This window comes from Molossus molossus, unplaced genomic scaffold (genome assembly GCF_014108415.1).
Source record: "Molossus molossus isolate mMolMol1 unplaced genomic scaffold, mMolMol1.p scaffold_m16_p_1, whole genome shotgun sequence".
Taxonomy (NCBI): Eukaryota; Metazoa; Chordata; class Mammalia; order Chiroptera; family Molossidae; genus Molossus; species Molossus molossus.
The window spans coordinates 24,597,368-24,608,997 of NW_023425344.1; the positions used below are offsets into that span (position 1 = coordinate 24,597,368).

An 11,630-nucleotide genomic window follows, 5' to 3' on the forward strand; every position below is an offset into this window, starting at 1 on the left:
CGATTCTTTCTAAATCAGATCAGAAGAATGGATTTTTCCTTCTAATGTGTGAACCAAATGAGGGAATAAAGATTTTGTCATAGATTTCTCTGTACTGATACAAATTTATGAATTAATGGAAACACTTCCAAATGAGTCCAAGCACCTGCGGTTTCAGCAAGTTGTTCTGTAGTTGTAAAAAAAAATGTTGAATGTTTTGTCATCCTCTTTTATTATTTAGCAAGATATATTTGAGAGAGTTATCTCTGAATACCAATTATCTAAGAATGTGTGCCAGTAAATGGTTTATTTCCTCTTAGATGTATTCCTCACACTTCTGAGTCTCACTTTGCTCAGTATTGTAGGACTAAAATCACCCAAACACCTTTACCCTCTGGCCAGTGGGAAGAATCAGAGGAAGATTAGGGATTAAGTGCAGGAAAAAAGTGATGTCTGCTTCTAGAGATGGGCTGGCATCAGCTGTTCCTCCCCACTATCCTCTCCTTCCCTCTGTCCTCCGTTCCTGCAGAGCCCAGTCCGTGCTGCAGACTCCCGGCCTCAGCTCCCTAATGGCAGTCATTCCCGAGGTCCTCCAGCTTTAGGACTGGTGGTGCTTCTGTTGTTTCTAATCTCTGCTTACTTTCTCACACATCGTGTTCCTTTGGTCTTCAGTCACCCATGTAACCAATTCCCATGTTAAATTTTCCCTGCTTGAAACACTTAGATTGTTTTAAGTTTCCCTGCATACACATAGATTGTTGTTTCTTTTTCAGGCAGAAAGAGATAAAGACTAGAGAAACTCTAAGGTGATTTATTTCTACTTAGGAGGGTGAATCTCCTGAATAAAGCCAGACTTCCAACTCAACCCTCCAAGAAAAAAAAGTCCCCAATTCCTGGGAATTAACACTTTTATGCTTCATATAGCATATTGGGAAATCTACAAAGAAAATCTTGTTATGATGCCTCTGACTGACACTTGAGAAATTTTTTCTCTAGATGTTTGAAGTCAATTAATGCCACCAACTAATACATTTCTAGTGCTTTCTAGGCATTTAATAAGCACCATTCCATGTACTCAGAATTCAAAGATACCTAATACATAATCTCTTTTTCTTAAAGATGTAATGGGATAGAAAGACACATGAACAGAAAATTGGAAATGCAGAATAATGGAAGAATGGTGATAAGTACATGGCAATATAGGAAATATAAGACAAGAGTAAAACTCAGCCAGAAGAAGCTTGTGGGAAGCCTTATAAAATAATTTAGTATACTTTTAATATAATTATGTAATCAATATCTATAACATGAATCTGTTTGTTAATTCCCTAGAATATATTCCTTATACATTGCATATATTTCTATGGAACACTATAATGATTCATACACCTGTTTACCTTAGTAACAACAATAGATACAACCCAGATGCGCATTAGCACATTATCCTGTATAGCCAATTATCTGATATAAATTCCCACACTTTTCTCTTCCACCATCTCTTTATTATCAATAAATTTGTCCGTATCTTCAATTTTTTACTTGTTTCTGATAGCTTTCCTCTCACTGTAATTTCACCGCTGGCTTTCTCCTAATGACTGATTTCCTTGAAGCCATTTCATGTGAAAGCTGGATTTCCTTTTGCCTTTTACTCTTATACCTCAGGGCTTTGGGTTTAAATTGATTCTTTTCTGTGTCTCATTGTTATTTCTAAATAATTTCTACACTCGTATCAGTGACAATATTTACTATTTCTACCTACAAGTCCATTTTGGTTTCTCTTTTTAAAATGTTTTTATTGATTATATAAAGAGAGGAAGGGAGAGAGAGAGAAACATCAATGTGAGAGAGAAATATTGATTGGCTGCCTCCTGCACGCCCCCTACTGGGGATAGAGCCAGAAACCCAGGCATGTGCCCTGACCAGGAATCAAACTGGGACATGGGACAATGCTCAGTCCACTGAGCCACACTGGCCAGGCTTGGATTTTCTTTTTAATGGTGTCCCTTATTTCTAGTTTTCTAAACCCAATGATCATTGATCTTTACACATTTTAAAAACATAGACATAGTTAAGAAAAGTGATAACAAACTTTTTCATTTTTTTGGCCTTCTTTTATCTTGTACTTGATGTTTTGTTTTTGTTTTTCTACTTCATTGACAGCTGCTTTCCTTTCCTTTTTGCTAGCATCTCCCTCTCTCCTGCCGTACAACTTTGGATGCACGTGGGATTCCTCTCATTACTGTAATCCCATGCTCTCTAGCAAGCACACAAGAATGCTCTTGGATTTACAAAAAACAACTGTAATTTTTCATTCTATTCTGAATCTTCAACACTGGTTGAATTTTCTACAATATTCTAGATATACATAATCAAATGCCCACTTGATATCTTAGATGTTTAGCATGCATCTCAAACTTAATATGGCCCCAAAGGCTTATTATTACACAAAATCTGTACCTCTCCCTGTCTGAGAATGCTCTCCTCCTTAGATAATTCTACCATGAGCCTACAATTTCACAAGCCATAAATGTATGTTTAGTCTTGGATAATTATTTCTCCTACCTGTCTATCAGTCTTTTAGCAATTAATTCTGCCTCTAACTCCAAACATACCTGGAATTCATGCAATAAAACCTATTACTTCTACCACCATTGTCAAGCAAGCCGCAAACGTATCTCACCTAGCCTATACACTTCATGCTTCTGGTTTTGATCCTCTACAAATCATGAAGCTAGAGTGATCTTTTGTAAACAACAATGATCATGGTACTTAATAACTAAACCACACATGTGACTGAATAAATAAAAAGCAAGCCCCAAATATATGCTGCCTATGAGAGACTCATGTCAGGATCAATGACACAAAAAGGTGGAAAATTAAGTATAAATTTTAAACTCACAATTTTATGTGTCAATTACATTTCAGTAAACCTGGAAAAGAACACACAATGGAAGGGATTGTGTTGCTCTGTTCAAATATCCTCAGCAGGGTTAACGCATCTATCCCCCAGACAAAGGGAATATCAGCTGCTCATGGAGCCTACCCCAGGATTATTACCCTCCCAGAGTCAACATGTGGTCAACATCCGGATGGGGAGTGTACAGAGTCAGCCCCATGGATTTTAAAGGAACATCATAGCTCCAGATCTTCCTGTTACGGTTAGCTGAGGCCTCAGTTGGATATTAATGGTTGGCCTCTGCCCACTGTTTCCTTCTTCAGCTTCTTACACAGATATCTCTTGTGTCCCTCCTCAGAAAAACATCTGGGTGAAAGTCTGCATTTACAGTCTATATCCAGGGAACCCAATCAAATAGATACAGCATCAAAAATAGTGCCCACCATATACTCCTCAAATTGGAAGAATAGAATAGAAGCATGTGAAAGTTTTATGTATATTTACGAACAGCATATCAACCATTGCTAAAATTTAGATCCAAGGATAAAGTTCAGTTATGAAAGTATAGACTAAATTGTGCCTCTGCACAGCTACAATATTACAAACCACCATCTCAAATACCTTCAAGATGTGGCTCCTTATACACTCTGAACAACTGGAAGGCAGCGACAGAATATAGGATCTACATTCTCAGCTATAAAGAACCAAGATGAGACCCTGGCCAGTTTGGCTTAGTGGTTGGAGCGTTGGCCTGCAGACCAGAGAGTCCCGGGTTCGGTTCCCACTAAGGGCACGTACCTCGGTTGCGGTTTGTCCCCGGCCCCAGTTGGGGTTGCGTGGGTGGCAACCACTCCATGTATCTCTTTCACATTGATGTTTCTCTCTCTTTCGCTAAAAAAAAAAAAAAAAAAAAAAGAACCAAGATGAAGAAAAAAACACTTTTTAAAAAAACAATCATAATAATATGGATAAAATAGTTGGGTTAAGATAGGTTTTGTAAAAGCACTTGTGCACTTGGTACTGTGACTGACTTCCAAACTCCTGGACGGTACTTCAGAAACCACATATAATGTTGGAAATGTTATCCAAGCACCTCTCCTCGCACCGCGGGATTCTTCAGGAGTCACAGATTGTGTGGGCCTGAGGCTTGTTTATTTTTGGGAAGCTTAAGTATTAAACAAAAGCATTCATTCAGACATTCTAGAGATTTAAAAATCTAGGAGACAAAGAAGTGTGGGTAAATTAAGCTTAAGAGTGTAAGATTTGGACTCACAGTTCTTGAAGCTAATGTTACACTACTTACGACAGTAATTTTTGTCACTCAGAATCTTAGGAGGCTTACTTAACTTCTTTAAGGTTCGTCAGCAAGATATGGATAGAAAGGAGTGTCTCACAGCCCCATGGAGGACTAAGTGAGATACTATGTGAGTATTCCATAATCTGTGCTGAGGGTTAAGTGAGACACTAACCACCAGGTAACTGACTCAGAACCTGGACACATTAAATACCCACATATTTTAGTAATATCGAATTTTATAGCTGGAAAAAATCTTTATGCTATAGAAAATAATTTTCATGATTTTTTATATCCATTTATGATCTCTGTCCAACCTTCATTTCTTCCTTCCTTTGATCCTTTATTCCTTCTTTCCATTTTTATTCTCTTATTTTTTCCTTCTCATCATTTCCCTTTCCTTAATTTATTCTTTCCTGCCTTCTTTTCTACCTTCCTCTGGTCAAAGTCCATTTATTGAATATATATCACTTTACCTAATGTGGAAGAGAGTACAAAAAAAGAGGGAAACAAAATCTGCCTTAAATGAGCAGTCATCAAACAAGTAACATAGAAAATATCTTTAATTTTGATAAGTTCTCTGGAGAATAAAAATAGAGCTCATAAAAGGAATACATATTACTCGTTTGGGTCATTGTTGTTGTAAATAGAGTCATCAAGGAACGCCACATTGATAAAAAGACATTGGAACGGGAGCCTGAAGGAGGTGAAGGTGAATGAGTCACACAGCTCTCTGGGGAAGAGAATCTCAACCATAGAAATCTTAAATGCAAAGGTCTTGGGCAGATGGCTGTTTTTGGTATGTTTGAGGAATATCAGGAACATTAGTATGACAGAGAAGAACTGGTGACAGGAAAGTGATTTTAGATGATGGGATCAAACCCATATTTTAAAAGGATCCTCATTCTGGCTTCTAAAATGGCAATGTAATATTTTAAGTTCTTTTTCTTAAATATGAGTGTGAATTCAAAAAACAGCTGCCAAGCCATGGCCAGTTTCACCCAGAGGTTAGAGCATCAGCCCATGGACCAAAGACTCACGGGTTTGATTTCTGTCCAGGGCATGTACCTTGGTTGCAGTTTGATCCTTGGCCCTGGACCATGTCATGGGGTAGGCAACCAATTTATGTGTCTCTCTCACATTGATGTTTCTTTCTCTCTCTCTCTCTCTCTCTCTCTCTTTCTCCTTCTCTCTCCCTCCCTCCCACTCTGTCTGAAAATAAATGGGAAAATATCCTTGGGTGAGGATTTTTTTAAAAAGGCTAATATTTCCTAAGTATTAATATTTTACTTCTGGAAAGTGGATATTGAATTTTAGATTTCATAACTTTAATTGAATTTACATTTATTTTATTTTTTTTTTTATCATCCTCACCCAAGGACATTTTTCCATTTTTTGTTCAGGTAGAGTGGGAGGGAGAGAGAGGAACAGAGAAAGAGAGAAACGTCGATGTGAAAGGGACACATCGAGTGGTCGCCACCGGCGCAACCAACCAGGGCCGGGGACAAACTGCAACCAAGGTACATGCCCTTAGCGGGAACTGAACCCGGGTCTCTCCGGACCGCAGGCCGATGCTCTAACCACTGAGCCAAACCGGCCAGGGCTGAATTTACATTTAACTTAGCATTCTGTGTAAAAGGTCTCAAATTCATGACCTCAGCTTCCACTTTAAGAAACTACACAGGACAGTCGAATTATTCCTAAGGTAAGCTGAAAAAACATGAAATAATAAAGGTCAGAGCAAAAAACAATGAAAAAAACTTCTAGTCCATATAGATAGCATAAACATATCTCTCCCTGCTCCCCTCCATTAGGTAAAATTATAAACCCTGGAAATAATGAAAAAGATGACCAAAACAGAACTCTGAAAGGTAAAAAGCAGGCAAACTGGTTTGGGGCCCCATGACCAAAAGAACACACAAGGCTAGGGAAGTTTAAGTCTCTTACTTAATAACAGAGGGTCCTGATCCAATGTTTCCCAACTCCCAAACTACAAACAGAAGGCCACCCAAGTAGACTCATTCTTCTCCTACCCACCAACAGTGCTATAGCTGTGGGGCCCCAGAAGAGTTGCCCATGATAACAAGTACCCAACGTGGTAAGTGTTCTTCTCACCCAGAGGAAGGGAAAATCCTAAAACAAACAGCCTGGTTCTGGAAGTCTTTGGCCTTCATGAGCCTGATACACCCCTCCATCCCCCGCCCCTGCTTTGCTAGAGACTTGAGGGTTGCTGGAGAACAGCAGTAGTGGGTGATCCTACCAGAATGAGTACCTGGTGAACACATGCTCTTGGTCCTGCACAAGTAGATGGTAAGTCTGCAGTTATCACTGTGCACAGGACTTCTGTATTAGAACTGCATGTGTTGCCCTAGCCGGTTTGGCTCAGCGGTTGGAGCGTCGGCCTGCGGTACAGAGAGACCCGGGTTCGGTTCCCGCTAAGGGCACGTATCTCGGTTGCAGTTTGTCCCCGGCCCTGGTCGGTCGTGCGGGTGGCAGCCACTCGATGTGTCCCTTCACATCGATGTTTCTCTCTCTCCCTCTTCCTCTCTCTCCCGCCCACTCTGTCTGAACAAAAAATGGAAAAATGTCCTCGGGTGAGGATAAAAAAAAAAAAGAACTGCATGTGAATCTATGGTTAAATCAACACAAATTTTAATTAAACAGCAGTGATATAGAAAACAAAACTATTAGCAATACACTTGATAAGCCTCTAGCCAGACTGATCACGAAAAAAACAGTTGATAAGCTAATTACCAACAATAATAATTAGAAGTGATATAAGCACTGTTTCTAAACAGGTTAAAAGAATATTAAGGGAATACGAAGGCAATAACAGTAATTATATAGAGTCACAGAGGAAAAATCCATAACAATTGATCACTTTTTGAAGTTAGTACAGCCAACAGAAGAAATGCCTGACAACAGGTATATATTAAGGGCCATTAAGGTTTCACTCTTGCGTTGACAATAATAATTGCCATGTCTGAATTAAAAGTTTAGTTAGGAAGACTAATATGTAAATATGGGATGTCAAAAAGTAACTTTCTTCTCCCCTTTTGTTTTTCCATTGAAGACTGGGAATACTTTAGTCAAACCCGTCAGAGAGAAGAGCAGGTTGTGTCTGAACGAAGTTTGTGTTTTGAAGCAGGCCAGCGCTAGCAGGTGTGTGAATGAAGCCATGTCCCAAGGACTGAGCAGCCCCAGTTCAATTCCCATCAGGTCACACACCCAGTTTGTGGGCTCCATCCCGAGGAGGGGGCATGCAGGAGGCAGCCAATCAATGTTTCTCTCTCACACCGGTGTTTCTATCTCTCTCTCCCCTCCTCTCTTTATAAAAAAAAAAACCAATAAAAACATACTAATTAATTAATTAATTAGGTCAGCAATTGTATATGAGAGTACACGCTGCTACATATACACACACTGACCAGACCACAACTTTTCAATGTTTAAAACAGAACAAGCTTCCTTGTAAAAGCAGCACTTAGTCACATTTTAACTTTAGTATGTGTCTCTTTCTTCCTCACTCTCCCCTTCAACAGAACCATACCACCCTCCTCATAATCCTTCTCCAGGGCAGCCATGTCCTCGAGGGCCCCAGAAAACTCTCCTTCCTCCATCCCTCACCCAGTGATCAAAGGCACACCAACTACACATCAAGTCAAGCCTGAGGTCCAGGCGAGCCCAGCTCGGCAATAGCTGTGGTGCCACGCAGGATGCACCGGCTCCAGAACTTTGGCCAGGTCACCAGGTACCACGGTGGGAAGCTGGTAATTGATGCCAACTTTGAAGCCAGTAGGGCAGCAGCCCACAAACGGGCTGGTGCGCTTGGTCTTGGTGGTGGCAATGGCCGCACTGACATCTTTGGAAACCACATCCTCACGGTATAACAGGCAGCAAGCCATGTATTTACTGTGGCAAAGGTCACATTTCACCATTTGATTGGCTGACTCAAAGCATTTGTTGCTGATCTCTGGTACCGAAAGTTGTTCTGGTAGGCTTTCTCCTCAGAGAGGACAGGGGCATATGTGGCCAGAGGAAGTGGATCTGAGGATGGGGCACTAGGCTGATGTGGAATTCAGCCAGATCAACATTCAGGGCTGCATGAAATCCGAGGGAAGCAGTGATGGAGGACACAGTTTGACTTATAACCTCTTCAGGTTAACATGAATTGGGAGCTCAGATTTGAGGTTTCTATAGCAGATGTCATAGATTGCTTCATTGTCAACCATGAAGGTATAATCAGAGTGCTCCAAGGTGGTGAGAATGGAGTTGTAGGGCTCAACCACAGCTGTGAAAACCTGGGGGGCTGGGTACATGGAAAACTCTAGTTTGGACTTCTTGCCATAATCAACAGGGAGATGTTCCATCAGCAGGGAGGTGAATTCAGAACCAGTTCCCCTAACAAAGCTTTTGAAAAACAAGAAGCCCTGAAGACATGTGTACCGGTTGCCCAGTTTCTGAATTGGGTCCAAGACTAGGTCAAAGATCCTTGCCAATAGTGTTGTGCCCGTGGGCATAGTTATTGGTAGTCTCTCTTTGCCTGTGAAGAGTTGCTCAGGGTAGAAGAGCTGACAGTAGGTACCAGTGCAAATTTCATGAATGAGTGTGGTTTCCAAGTCTACAAATATTATCAGAGAATTGTATGGGTTGCTTTTCTCCATTGCTAGTGGAAGTGGGGTTCTTGAGGCAACACTGGAATAAGTATTTCCAGGGGTTCCCATGAGACAATGAAATAAAAAGGTCTATTTGCATAAAGTTACAACCCTCGGTTTGCAAAGTCCCATTTTCCTTAATCCAGTCCTGGAAGATACGCAGCTGGGAATTCAGCAGAGCCTGAAGCAAAGCCAGTGTCCACAGTTTCTGTTCCATGGTGGAATTAGGTTTGACATAGCAACAGGCTGATCACAGTTCATTAGTCCATTGTGTGTGTGTGTGGTGGGGGGGTCCATATGGCTGTGTGCCATGTGGGCGACTGCAGAAGCATGAGAGCCCCACAAGTCAGGAGTCAGGTGCGAACAGCAAGAGAGCAAGAGGAAGAACTCCCTCTTAGGAACTTGAGTGTCTCAGATTTCCTGCCCTTGCAGTGGCTGTGCCCATTCTGGCCAATTATCCCCTCCCAGGTGTGACTGACAGGTAAGCATCTTCCCACAACACCAAGACCATACCGGGCGTGTGTCTAAACTGCCTTTGTCCACTCCTTTCCCCCATCAATCTGTAGGAACAGACCTGGAGAAATGTTAAACTGCAGCTTTCTGGCAAAACTGTATAAATGGCATGCCTATGTTTTCTAGTCTTCCCTTTACTCCTTTCCCGTTCATTAATAACAAACACTGCCCTGGGCCCATGCTGGCCAGGGCCTGTCTCACTGAAGAAGGTGTTGAAGGAATCGTTTTACTCCCCTTCGCCAACAGTGGTCTTGTCACTTGACGTCTGCGTGGGGCTGGCTGCCACGTTTCGGGCAGGAGTGCTCCCAGCAGCACTTGCAGATCTGGACACCAGCCTGACCTACGTGGATGGAGATGAGCTTGTGCATGGTTGTGGAGCAGGGGGAGGGGGTGGGGGGGTGGAGGAGGGGTTGTGTTTTCTTACAGCATGACTCTAAGGCAGATGATGTAAGAGAGAACACCCTCCCACTTTCTAAATTCTTCTAATGGGGCTAATTATCAAATTAACATGAGACAGATTAACAGGGAAATGTCCAAAATGTATTATGGATGTCCATACAGGGGTGTCATAAGGATCTGAGACCAAGGAAGCCTCAACTTATAGGCCATTCTGGACTAAGGAGAAGGAGGCCAGAGGCAGGGGTCTAGGATTTCAAAGGGAAATCAGGCAATTTACAGCTAAGTGAGGAAGGGCAAACAAATTCTTGTTTAGCTACCCAGAAACAATAGAACACGGAGAAGCCCAACAAACAAGCTTTGTTCACTTCTTTTTGTCTGCCACATTCGTTTATGTTATGATGGCAAGATAATGCTCCCTTCCTCTGCACAGATTTTTAAATCTAAATTCCTTTAGGCAGATAAGGGGAGAAGGGACAAGAATTCTTTCCGAGTCTTTTGATTCTTAACAACCAGCTCAAAATCAATATACCAAACAGCATATTTTGGGGTGGCAAAACCTTGGTTCCCCTCACAAACATATTTGCAGACCTATTATTAATATGAAAGCCAGAAACAAAATAATCTCTTAAATCATCAGAAAAATACCTTAAGAAAAATAGTGAGAATTATCGTTAACAGTATTCTTACATGAAATCCAAGTAATGCATTTTATTTAGGCTTTTTTTCTTCATATTCTACAATGTATAGCAGTGCAGATATGATTGATATCAACTGACATTTCTGAATCTTTGAAGTGTGTTAAGTTGTAGCAGAGTCAATTTGAACTCTTTTAGGGGAAAAAAAAAACAAACAAAAAACAAACCCGACTGAGTTCCGTGCAGAGGGGAATGCATGAGAGATCAAAACGTGACTATTGCAAAAATTTAGCCTAAACATGATGAGAGCTTATGTGGCTAAGATATAGCTAACTGTAAAGGGTAGAATTACGTATAATATACTTCAAAGGTAAAGTTCAGGAGATTCAGTGATGGATTAGATAAGGGAGTTCGAGTTTGAAGAAAGTAGAAAGAAGGATGCTTATTTCTCTTGTTTATGTGACTGGCTGCAAGGTGGTACCATGCTGTTGAAATGAGCAATATTATCAGTTATGTAAAAGTGATATTGTTACGGAAAAGACTCAGACAGAACACCGGAGGAAGCGAAGAGGTTCCTTTATTCACGCATGCGGACCCAGAGGAGGCCGTCTCCAAATTCTGGGCCCGAGTTGTAGGGCGTGCCTAGCTTTATAGCCGGCTGGGCGGACATTCTGTAGATGCAAAAGAGCTGTAAGCAGCTTACAGAAGCAGGAAGTGAAAAGGTATGGTTATCTCTAGGAAGCAAAAGAATCTAGTTATCTACTGGGAAGCAAGAGGGTCTAGTTATCTCCTGGGTACTTGCTTTTTCTAAAATGACAGTTTACTTCTTTTAACATTCTCCCTTTTTGATGCTGTTAGCTGCTATTGCTGCCGATTGCATCATGATACAGATCAGATCTTCGTAGGAATTGATATCTGTACTGACACTGTTGGAGGGCCAATATTTTGGCTGTGGCCCGCCTGGTTACAGTGGACTGTAAAGTCTGGACTATGGTTTGTATTATGCATGGTTTGAGGCTTACCCCTAGGAGAATGATGGCTCTCGGTCCAATTAGTGGAAGTAGCCATCGGAGCCAGGCCTGTGAGACTATTCCCCAATTCCAATTTTCTAACTCTTTGGCTGTGTTTTATGTTTTCTCTGAGTTCATTAACCTTTTGTGTCACAATTCCAGACTGGTTTACAAAGTAGCACCATTCTTACCCCAAGAACATGCAAGTTCCTCCTTTCTCTGCTGTTAGCAAGTCTAGAGCCCGACGGT

General features: G+C 41.3%; 1 pseudogene; it reads right to left on the reverse strand.

Annotated features, from left to right (window-relative positions):
* Nucleotides 1–7,670: 7,670 nt before the first annotated feature.
* Nucleotides 7,671–9,705, reverse strand: LOC118630536 (annotated as a pseudogene).
* Nucleotides 9,706–11,630: the final 1,925 nt, after the last annotated feature.